Source organism: Stegostoma tigrinum, chromosome 11 (assembly GCF_030684315.1).
Source record: "Stegostoma tigrinum isolate sSteTig4 chromosome 11, sSteTig4.hap1, whole genome shotgun sequence".
Taxonomy (NCBI): Eukaryota; Metazoa; Chordata; class Chondrichthyes; order Orectolobiformes; family Stegostomatidae; genus Stegostoma; species Stegostoma tigrinum.
This window is the reverse complement of record NC_081364.1, coordinates 37,300,136-37,312,288: the sequence shown is the minus strand read 5'-3', so window position 1 is coordinate 37,312,288 and position 12,153 is coordinate 37,300,136. Positions and strand designations below refer to the sequence as shown.

Genomic DNA, 12,153 nt, shown 5'->3' with positions numbered 1-12,153 from the left:
TCACAATTTTAAAAAGTGCAATGAGATGATCTCTCAACAATTTCAACATTTGTCATCTACTCACTGTTCTATTCATTCGAGGCTTCAAGGACTAACACTGCATTAATTTAAGAGTTTTCTGGTAACTGAATGCTCTTCATGTTTTATCTGTCTTATTTTTGAATTATTGTTCCTGCATCCCAGAGCACCCACAAAGTTGAGCACTGATTGAAAATTTCAGCAGCAGCATTGAAGTTTGTAAGATGTGGGAAAGAAACTGCATGTAATGTCTGAGAAATTCAGCCAAGGAACTACTTTTGGAAATTATCTTCATACAAAATACCAAGATACTTTAAAATCTACTTGAGGCAATTTTATGGAGGTTGGGGTGGGGGGGTGGGTGGTGGGGCAGGGGTGGGGAGAGAGATTCAGAAATTATGTGACAAATAGTGTTTACTTGAAATGAATGTGCATTTACCTATTTTCGATTTTCTGGGAACACATCTTCACTTTGTCTTAATTTAAGTAGAGTTAAAAATTGGCACTTAAGCAAAAGGGAAATACAACTGTTGTGTGTGTGGAATTGTCAGGCATGATTGCACCTGTCATCAAAATGTTCAGACAAGGAAAACTGGGAGCACATCTATTTGAAATTAAATCACTTAGAAACATGAAACAGTGTACATAACCTCTTTATGATACTTATTTCCAGTTGCTTGCCTTACTGTTTTTCATTAATCTTTATCAGAACAGGACCTCTGTGTAGAAAGCAGGGCCAGCTGACTGTGACACGAAATGGTATGACATTTTACTTCAAAGCCGAAACACTGCGCCAGCCAGCCCGGCAAATGAAGAAATACTAAATGAAGGTGAGGGGCTTCAAACCACAGAAGTGAGGGAGACAATGTTAAATATAAAAAGTTTCACAACTTAAAAGAAAACCCACACACCCTTTTAATTTTTGCACTGCCTTAACAAGGAGGAAAATGTCACACTGCTAAATGCAGAAAAGCACTCTTTATATCTTTAAATCAACCTGTCCAGATGTATCATGTCATATGTTATGTTTCTATTTCTGGGGAGAGAGCAGGAACAAGGGACAAAGTTATATGATTGGCCACAATCATATTGAATGGCAGAGCAGGCTCGAGAGGCCGCCGAATGGTCTACTCCTGCTCCTGTATTCTATGTATGTTTCCCTGTTTCCATGCAAGTACACACATATGCTTCCATGTACTTCTGGAGCAGTGTTGGACTTGAATGCAAGTCTTCTGACTCAGTAGTAGGGGCGCTACTGATACGCTACAAGACCCTGATGGTAAACCACTGCACACATGTTTTCTCACTTTGCCAAGTTGCATTTTTCAGATGGGCAACGGGCAGTGCAGCAATCCGACAGCATTTGGACATGTTTTGGGCCTAAATGTTTCCTTTTTGCCTGTCAAGGACAAGCGCAATTTTGACATACCTTCAGTAAAAAATGACAAACTTTTATTTCAATATGGTTACACACAATCTGCATCTTAATGAGACCTGGAAAAGTGATGGGAAAAATGTGAAGTTTGTCAAAGATTTTCATTCCATTATGAGTCAAAAAAATTAAAGTCTGAAGTACAAATCAGTGACAGATGGCAGCATCACATTTGATTCAGCAAACTTGAACAAACAGTAATAAAATAATAATCAGATAATTTTGTTTTCAAAATCAATGGCCAGGGCACTCAGACCTGGTACTAATTCAGATTAGTGCTATGAGTTTCCGCCTGAGCAGACCAATGGGGTCACAGTCACCGTTAGCAACATCATGGACAACGTCATTTCCACCAACATCACTCCACCCATCGCCAATGCCGCTCCACTCACTGCCGACACCACTCCACCTACCATCCCTACAACCACCAGCTCTACAACCAATGCCAGCCCCAAGCCCTGCCGTGTCTTCACCATCCCCCCAGACCTCCCCCTCACTGAGGATGAACAGTCAATCCACAGTAAAGGACTCACCTTAATCCCCCTCCACCCAAAAATCATGAATATCACTCACATTTGGATGTCAAACAGTTTTCTCTGCCACCTCCCCCTCTGCGCATATTTCTTTAACCACAAGTCAAACCCCAACTTCTACTAATCTCTTCTCCTGCCTCCAAAACACTCCATCCTCCTGGACACCATCCCAGGCCCTCTTACCCTCCCTTGGCCTCTTCATCTTCAACTGCCATCGTGACATTGATCACCTTAACCTCTCCACCCCTCTCACCCACTCCCAACCTCTCCCCCACAGAACGTGCAGCCCTCTGTTCCCTCCGCTCCCACCCTAACCTCACCATCAAACTCACAGACAAGGGGGGGGGGGCGATGTTGTAGTATGGCGCACTGACTTTTACATCGCCGAGGCCAGGCACCAGCTCTCCGACACCTCCTCCTACCACCCCCTTGATCATGAACTCATCCCTGACCACAGAACCATCATCTCTCAGACCATCCATAACCTTATCACCACAGGTGACCTCCCGTCCACAGCCTCCAACCTTATCGTTCCCCAACCCCATACTGCCTCTTTCTATCTCCTTCCCAAAATCCACAAACCTGACTGTGCCGTCCAACCCATTGTCCCTGCCTGCTCCTGCCCACATATCTCCGCTTATCTCAACTCTGTTTTCTCCCCCCGGTCCAGGTGCTCCCCACCTATGTCTGGGGCAGTACCCAAGCCCTCCACCTACTCCAAAACTTCCAATTCCCTGGCCCCCAACACCTCATCTTCATTATGGATATCCAATCCCTGTACACTTGCATTCCCCATGCAGATGGCCTGAAAGTCCTCCATTTCTTCCTCTCCCACAGGCCCAACCAGTCCGCCAACCCCTCTGCTTCACTGAACTCATCCTTACCTTTAACAACTTCTCCTTCAACTCCTCCCATTTCCTACAGACTAAGGCGGTGGCCATGGGTACCTGCATGGGGCCAAACTATGCCGACCTCTTTGTAGGGTGTGTAGACCAATCCCTCTTCAGTATCTACACTGGCTCTAAACTCCACCTCTTCCTCCGTTACATTGATGACTCTATCGGCACCGCCTCATGTTCCCATGAGGAACTCAAACAGTTCATCAACTTTACTAACACCTTCCACTCCAACCTCAAGTTCACCTGGGCCATCTCTGATATCTGCCTCTCCTTCCTGGACCTCTCTGTCTCTATCTCTGGTGACCACTTTGAAACTGATATCTATTTCAAGCCCGCCAACTCCCACAGCTACCTGGAATACACCAGTCTCACTCACCTTCCTGCAAGAATGCTATCCCAATTCTTCCACCTCTGCCGCATCTGCTCCCAAGCTGAGGTCTTCCACTCCCGAACATCCCAGCCGTCCTCATTTTTCAAGGACTGTCTTGAAAATGCTCTTGACTACATCTCTTGCGTTTCCCACACCTCTGCCCTCATATCCCCTCCCCGCAATAGAAACAAAGACAGAATCCCCTTTTCCCTCATGTATTATCCCATTAACCTTCGGATTTAATGCATCATTCTCCGCCACTTCCGCCATCTGCAATCTGACCCCACGACCAAGGATATATTTCCCTCCCCACCCATATCAGCCTTTCGTAGGGACCACTTTCTCTGTATCTCCCTCGTCTGCTCCACATTCCCCACTAGCCTCACCACACCTGGCACCTTTCCCTGCAACTGCAGGAAGTGCTACAACTGCCCCTACATCTCCTCCTTCCCATCCCAGGTCCCAAAAGCCTTCCACATCAGACAGATGTCCACCTGCACATCAGCTAATGTGGTATGTTGTATCCACTGTTCCTGATGTGGCCTCCTCTACATTGGTGAGACCAAGCAGAGGCTCGGAGATCGCTTTGTAGAGCACCTACACTCAGTTCGCAACAAACAACAACTCCTCCCAGGCATGAACCACTTCAGGTCCATCCTGGGCCTCCTCCAGTGTCACAACAACACCACCCGGAAACTGGAGGAACAGCACCTCATATTCCACCTTGGGAGCCGACTGCCCAACGGTCTCAATGTGGACTTTACTAGCTTCAAAATCTCCCCACCCCCAACCTCAGCCAATGATCAACCCTCCCTCTCATCCCCACCTCCTTGACCTGTCCATCTTCTCTCCCATCCATCCACTTCTCCCCCTTCACCGACCAATCCGCACTGCTACCTACGTGCAATCACCATCTCACTTATCTTCCCCAGCCCAACCATCCCCCTATCTCTATTTATTTCAAAGCCCCCTTCCCCTCCCCCATTTCTGAAGAAGGATCCCAACTTGAAACACCAGCTTTCCTGCTCCTCTGATGCTACCTGGCTGGCTGTGTTCCTCCAGGTCCACTCTGTGTTGTCTCTGACTCCAGCATTGGCAGTTCTTACTATCTCCCGGGGTGGGGAAGGGGGTGGTGGGGTGCACAATGCCTCCAACAATATGATGCACCCCCATACTGTACTGCAGTAGTTGGTAAACCTGCAATCTTTGATTGAACAGCAAGTGTGTGATTAATTGAACCACAGTTGCCATTTGTGTATCAGGAAAAATGTTTCAACACATTCCAGCACACAAAGTTCAGATGGAATGCCATGAAAGCAAAACAGGTCCAGGTCCTGTTGCTGTCATCTGTTGTGTGTCAAATTTTTAAAAAAGAAACACCATAACAACAAAATGAAAGGACATGCAATGGGAATGTACACTATGGAGCCTGAAGGCAAGAAATATAACAATACAGCACAACAGTCAGCTTTGTGTGCCTTTTTTAAAAAAAACAGAAATGAAAATAGTGCAAATTTGATTAAGCACAAACCAGACTATCTGCCGCACTAAATTCTGAAATGATCCCACCTGATGTGAATTCAGAAGCATTTGAGGTCTCAGAGAACTAAATGACACCTGATCTTTCATGAAACAAATGCACCTTCGGGGAGGTAGAACAATACAACCTACTGCATTTAATTATGTTGTTGTGCAATCTTAGTGGGAATTGATACAACACTTCTCAGCAAACAAGTTCCATCTGGACATCTTAATACAATTCTGGATAAGTATCATAATTGCAAACTTTTCACAACAGCTGTAGTTTGTAAAGGCAGTCCTTACCCCAATCCTCTCAAAGATAGGTGGCTATTTGCTCATGGAATGGCAAGGCAGCTCTGTATTAGTACGGTATTCTGGGCACTTCACTGTAATGAGAGAGAAAAAGAAAATGTATTTTACAAAAAAAATAGAAACCTAGATTACCAGTCACCTCTTGCATAATTTTTAAATTTTATCTGAGAATGTGGTTTGAAGGTCATTTCTAAGTCTCAGTCATGAAGGTACTTCCTGTGAAGCCACAAGGGACAGAGATCATCATCCTTTTGAAGTATTTATCTTTTGTTCTGTTTGTTCAATCACTAGAGGGCTCTGTGGCAATAAGCTGGCAGTGAACAATTTTCAGAAAATGCCTCAGACCACAAAGTACTGAGAACTGATTGTCAAATGCTGCTAAAGGTCCATTTTTTGATAACCAATAACAGATCAAACTTTCCAATTTCAATGCTAAAGCTGATATTGCAGAATAAAAATTGAAATAGCATATTACCCAATTACAACCATTTCAGTTGAAAGGACATACACATTTCCTTTGTTTAGCAGGTTAAGAAATCATATGTTTGCTGGGAAACATTGATGCACAATGTTATGGTACAAATGGATTGGCTAATCCTCTAATCTCAGCTGTTGTGGTAACTGTCACCAAGCATATTTACTGTTTAATGGCAATGTCACAGTACAAACACTGAATTAGTCATTTACAATTTCAAATGGAAAATTGTTGATCAGAGAAAGCTGTATCATTTGGGGAATATTGTTGTCTTTTTTCTCACCTTGAACTCATACTGAAGTTAATTTAGGTTGAAACTCACCACTGCTTTCTACATCTCACCCGACAATATGTGTTTGTTTGTTAATAAGACATTTGCCATCCTAGCGGATGTTTGTGTCAACAGCATGGTATTGATTGAAACAAGACTGACAATTGATGAAACCTTACTGCCGAATGAAACCTCCCCCACCTTCTACACTTTTCCACTCCTGTTAACGTAAAGTTGTGTCTATTGTCACCAAGTCACATCTTGCTGTGTCTTCTTACTCCTTTGACACTATCTCATTATGTTCCACTCCCTGATAACAAGGTGTGGAGCTGGATGAACACAGCAGGCCAAGCAGCATCAGAGGAGCAGGAAGGAAATTGAACTTTTATTTTCTGAACAAGGGTCTAGGCCCAAAACGTCAGCCTTCCTGCTCCTCTGGTGCTGCTTGGCCTGCTGTGCTCATCCAGCTCCACACCTTGTTATCTCAGATTCTGCAGCATCTGCAGTTCCTACTATCTCTGAAACATATTCCTCTCCTTTCTCTTCTTAATTAGACCTCTGAACTTTCTTGCTCACCCAAGAACTATGAAAATGTTCTCATCAAATAACTTAATTTCTTTCCTTTTGCACCAAGCAGGTTCTTTTCCCCAGTTAACTTTACCTCTAATTAAATTCTTCATACTCTCTTACCCCTGAGTTCATTGCCTTCTAATAATTGGTTAGCAAACCTGATGCAGAACCAGAGCACTTTCATCGCTTCAGTCCTACACATAAGAAACTTGGCAGGTCCTCGAACGCTACCAAGCTGAAAATCATGTATCAACTCTCACCTGGTCAGCCAAATACTGCATCTCCCCATAGACTCTCACACTCTCCATGTTAACTCTTGCTACCCACCCACCACCATGGTCTCTTATGTCCCCCATGATAATTTAAAACCGATTCATTCCAACCCACACTCTAGCCTTACATTATTCAGAAGGAATTCACCATTATCTACAATGGGCAAAACTCAGGAGCCTGTTGAGATGAGAAAAAAGGTCTAAATATCTATTGCAGCCATTTCTTTAACAAAAACAAGCACTCTTATTCAAGACCTGAGGCCTTTCCAAAACATTTATAGACATCTCAAGTACTTAGTTATTTATAAAAACAAACATACTATATTCATATATAGCTTGGGGACCGCTTTGCAGAACACCTCCGCTCGGTTCGCAACAAACAACTGCACCTCCCAGTCGCAAACCAATTCCACTCCCCCTCCCATTCTTTAGATGAAATGTCCATCATTGGCCTCCTGCAGTGCCACAATGATGCCACCCGAAGGTTGCAGGAACAGCAACTCATATTCCGCTTGGGAACCCTGCAGCCCAATGGTATCAATGTGGACTTCACCAGCTTCAAAATCTCCCCTTCCCCCACCGCATCCCAAAACCAGCCCAGTTCGTCCCCTCCCCCCACTGCACCACACAACCAGCCCAGCTCTTCCCCTCCACCCACTGCATCCCAAAACCAGCCCAGCCTGTCTCTGCCTCCCTAACCTGTTCTTCCTCTCACCCATCCCTTCCTCCCACCCAAGCCGCACCTCCATCTCCTACCTACTAACCTCATCCCACCTCCTTGACCTGTCCGTCTTCCCTGGACTGACCTATCCCCTCCCTACCTCCCCACCTATACTCTCCTCTCCACCTATCTTCTTTTCTCTCCATCTTCGGTCCGCCTCCCCCTCTCTCCCTATTTATTCCAGAACCCTCACCCCATCTCCCTCTCTGATGAAGGGTCTAGGCCCGAAACATCAGCTTTTGTGCTCCTGAGATGCTGCTTGGCCTGCTGTGTTCATCCAGCCTCACATTTCATTATACTATATTCATAACCTCATATCAAAGACAAATAATAACCTCAGACCTATCAAACTGTGAACTTAGCATCTTCTGAGAAAATGAAAGGCTGCAGGAAACAGCCAAGTGTTAATAGTGAGATAACAATTGCCCTTGGAATAATGTAAACAAGCTTTATACTGGAATTGCTGAAATAGATTCTTGCTACCCGTCAATGACATTGACAGGCTATTGCCTTTTACTTTTTTAAAAAGGCCTAGAGATTTAAATAACTCCATGTCATGATAGTTCCACAGACCTTATCTGCTGGTCAACAGCATTTACAAATTCTTTATCAATTCCTAACAAAGTCATTGAGTTAAGGGCCTTCTTTCAGTGAAATTGGAGTCTGTTCAAACACAGCACAACTTCAAATGACCTTTTAGGATCCAAGGATCTTAACCTATGTGAATTACAACTCATCCCTTTTCCCCTTCCCACAAAAGTAGCACATTGGAAATGGGGGCAGGACTTCTTGTTTGGTGTCCTAACCACTACTTTAGAAGTTCTGTGGCATCTTTTTGACTGTGCAAAAATTCTACCTGAAGTCCCACAAACAGAAAAATGATCGTGGCTTGATAATCTGTGCTATGTTATTTGAGGAGCTAGTGTTGAAAAGAATCACATGAATAATGCCCCACTCTTCTTTGAAACAAGACTGTGAAACTTTTCTGTCCATTCAGGAGGTTGGAAATGGCTTGATTAGGCCATGGACCATAAATTTAAAGTATACCTCCGACTGTTCCGAGATGTTAGCTTTCATTTTGAGCTCAGGTCCTGAGTCAGCAACCTTCTGTGTCGAGTGCTATCAACTGAGCTCAGCCGACGTATAAAACATTTCTGGGTTCTGCTCATCTGTCACAACTGTTTAACATTCCAGGCTTACTTCAGAATGCCAACACAAAGTAAAACAAAACAGGAGACATCTTCTGTAAACTCAGCTCTACCTTCTCCATCCTCACCTCCAACAAGTGGATCGAGCTCATGGACTTTCTATCAGTTCGATTTATACCATTTCAGACCTGGCTTTGCCACAGTTGTCCCTTCTCCTGGTGCCGCAGGCCAGATTTGCTGTGAAGGACCCCAATGATGAAATTTCGTTGTTTTTGGTCTTTACTTTTCTGATCTCCTTTCATGCCGCCTCTTGAGCTTCTCATCCATGAGACATAAAACCTGTTCTCTTCACCTTATTTCCAGCTTTCTACCTAACTTTCCTTCCGGGCTCCCATGTTAGCTGTTATTGTTCATGGTTACCTCTTTTCAGGTGCCAACCCCCTCCTCAATAAGCCAATCTTGAACCCGACATCTTTGCAATTGTTATACAACCTATGTTTGCTTTCCAAATTCTTGCATTCTGCTGTCATCACCAAATCTTCCCCTGACTAATGCAGAGCTCAAGTTTTGGATCGGTCCATTCCAGATTCCGCACATCTGTCCAACAACACCCCTTTCCTGCATTGTAGGCCACAACAGCTCTTATCCTTGCCATACAATGTCAATATGTGCCTGCGACAAAACTAAATTGTCATAATTCATCCTTCACGATTTATCTGCATCTTTTGATAAAGCAGACCATGACACTGTTCTCCAATGACACTTCGGCATCAACCATCAAGTGGGATTACACTCATCCCAGTTCTATTACCTATTCAAGCATGGGTCCAAGTAAAATCAGTTTCACTGGGTGTTCTTCCCAGTCCCATCTACCTACCATGTTGCCCAGGAAACAAATCCTTGTTTTCTCATCTATTTGCACAACATATTTTGTTTTGGTGACATCGACCAAAAAATTACTAGATGTTTTCACATTGATACTGATGACTTTCAGCTCCAACCTACCATCAACTCTTCTGATCCCATGGCTGTTTCTAAATGATCAGACTGTTTATCAAACACCCTGTAGGGTGTAGATACATACATTCCATTGTCTACTTCAACATTGGCACGGCTGAAAGTATTGTCTTTGATTCTTGACGTAAATGCCTTTTTCTAGTCATGTACTCAATCCCTTTCCCTGGAAATTAACTTGGCTGAATTGGACTGTTTACAATCTTGGCATCATATTTGATCCTGAATTGAGTGTCCAACCACATACTCGTACCAATATCAAGTCTGCAAAAGCCTACTTTTGTAATATCTCCTTAGTTCTGTCCCTCCTGAAGCTCATCTGCTGCTGAAATCTTCATCTTTGCGAAGTCTTACTTGACAGGCCTTGCACATTCTACCCTCTGTGAAGTCAAGTAATCAAAAACCCTGCTGCCGCATTATTAAACACAACAAACTCCACTAGCTAATCACTCTGACACTTGCGGACCTGTATTGCCTACTGGTGAAGCAAAATCTCTATTCTAAGGCACCCAACTTATTTTCAAAACTTTCCGTGACCTTACCACTCATTATGTCTGGTATTTGCAATCCTCAATTCCAAGGGATCCCTAATTTTCATTACCGCCTTGTTGCCAAATGTTCTTTCAAAATGTCAAAGACCCAAACTGTGGAATTTCCTGATTAAACATCTAGGCCTTTTTTGAAGAGACGACAAAATCAGTACTCAACATCATAATTTTTGGTCAAGATTTTGGTCAGGTAGCTTATTAACTTGTGGCTCAGTATGAGATTTTGCATTGTGTGATACAAGCACACAAATCAGTAGCAGGAGTTGGCAACGTGGCTACTCCATCCAATATGATCATCGTTGATCGGATTGTCACCTCAAATTCACATTCCTGTCTACACCTGATAAACTTTCAACTCATGCTTGATAATCAATCTAGCTCTGCCTTTAAAATGTTTAAGAACTTTGCTTTTACTAACTTTTTAGGAGGGAAGTTTCAAAGACATAACAGTATCACTGAAAGAGAAAAGAAAAATTGTCTTATCTCTGTTTTAAATGAGCAACCTCTGACTGTTAAACAGTGACCGCGAGTTTTATACTGACACATATGAGGAATGGTCCTCTTTACAACTACCCTGTCAAGAGCACTCACAATTTTATTTCAATTAAGTTACATCTTTGTCGTCTCTTCAATGGATGCAAACCTTGCCATTCAACCTTTCTTCATAAGGCAATGCGTTCATTCTAGGGACTATTTTGCTGAATTTTCTCTGAACTGCCAACAGTGTTTTTATGCCAACCCTTAAAAAAAAGTGACCTATATTGTCCACGATACTTCAGATGTAGTTTCACCAGTACCCTGTGTAAGCGAAGCATAACCTTCTCAATTTTTGTGTTAAATTCCTCAAATAGCTTTCCTTTTTATTTACTATCCCTGCATATTAACCTTAGTGATTCATGCATGAAGATACTCAGATCCTTTTACATTTTACAGCTCTTGTCTCTCAAAGTTTAGATAACATACTTCATTTTTATTCTTGTTGCCAGAATGGGCAACTTTGCATTTCCCGATGTTATACTACATTTCTCAAATCTTTGCCCACTCATCTACATCTATGAGTAATTTTTTATGACCTGTGCCTGTGAAGTGTTTTTGGACAATTTACCATAAACGTGCAACATAAACACAAGTTAATGTTGAATTAATTTGAAATAGATTTTTAGTACCTATCAAACCACACTTTAGTATTGACACCTCAGTCTGTACTAACAATTCAAAATTAAAAGCCAAAGTGTAATATTTTGTATGCAAATCTATGGGAAAATAAATTTCCTCTAATTTTGAAAAGTGAATAAGAAAAGATCATAGGTACAGGAATAGACTACTCATCCCCTCCAAACTATTATGCACTTAAATGATTAACAGCCCAATTATGTCTCATAAATTCATTCAAAACCCTAATCTCATCTTTCACATTTTTGATAAAGAACAATTTGCAATCAATTCAGTTCATCATATTATCCTCAATTTTGGATGCTGACAGTCAGTATTGCCCCAGTACAGTGTTGTTAGCACTTTGTCAAAATAGAATACTCCTTGTTGCTCTTCAAATCTTGTCCCTTAAAATCTCACAACACCTTTGTGTGGAAAAAAGTATGGGTTGGATGCAAACTGGTAATCACCACCTGGTGGCAGGCTGATAAGAAATTGATTAACGTTTATAGTGGTGCAGGTTATTTTTTCAGTTCTTCCACCATCTCAGCAATCTAGCGAAATAAGATGTTTTACAAGACAATATGCTAATTATTTTAATTTCTAAAAATATAAAGAATTTCTTCAATTGTCCCCCTTGTCCAACCTAACCCATGAAAGAATTCTTTGGAATTCTTATTAATTTAATCAGTAAATTCAAAAATTGACAATATTTTCAGATTAAAGATTTTTCCATTCCGTGTTTCTTATCTGTTTTGAATGGATTTAGGAATAACAATGGCTACATAAAGTCATAGCTGAGCGTAACTTAAAGATAATATATTATACAAATCAGAAGCTCCTTGAATCACACATTTATGTGATTGGCCTTGCTGTGTATATAAATAGAGCCAGAAT

The 12,153-nt window shown here is 42.3% G+C and overlaps 1 protein-coding gene across 5 annotated transcripts in view; it reads right to left on the bottom strand.

Annotated features, from left to right (window-relative positions):
* The window catches only part of LOC125460282 (contactin-4-like), a 2,333,145-nt gene that overhangs the window by 1,712,635 nt on the left and 608,357 nt on the right, over nucleotides 1-12,153 (bottom strand). For all 5 annotated transcript variants that reach the window (XM_048547566.2, XM_048547564.2, XM_048547580.2 and 2 more), the window contains one exon: nucleotides 5,077-5,159. The gene's annotated coding sequence lies outside the window, so the exon portion shown is untranslated. The remainder of the gene's footprint in view (nucleotides 1-5,076; nucleotides 5,160-12,153) is intronic.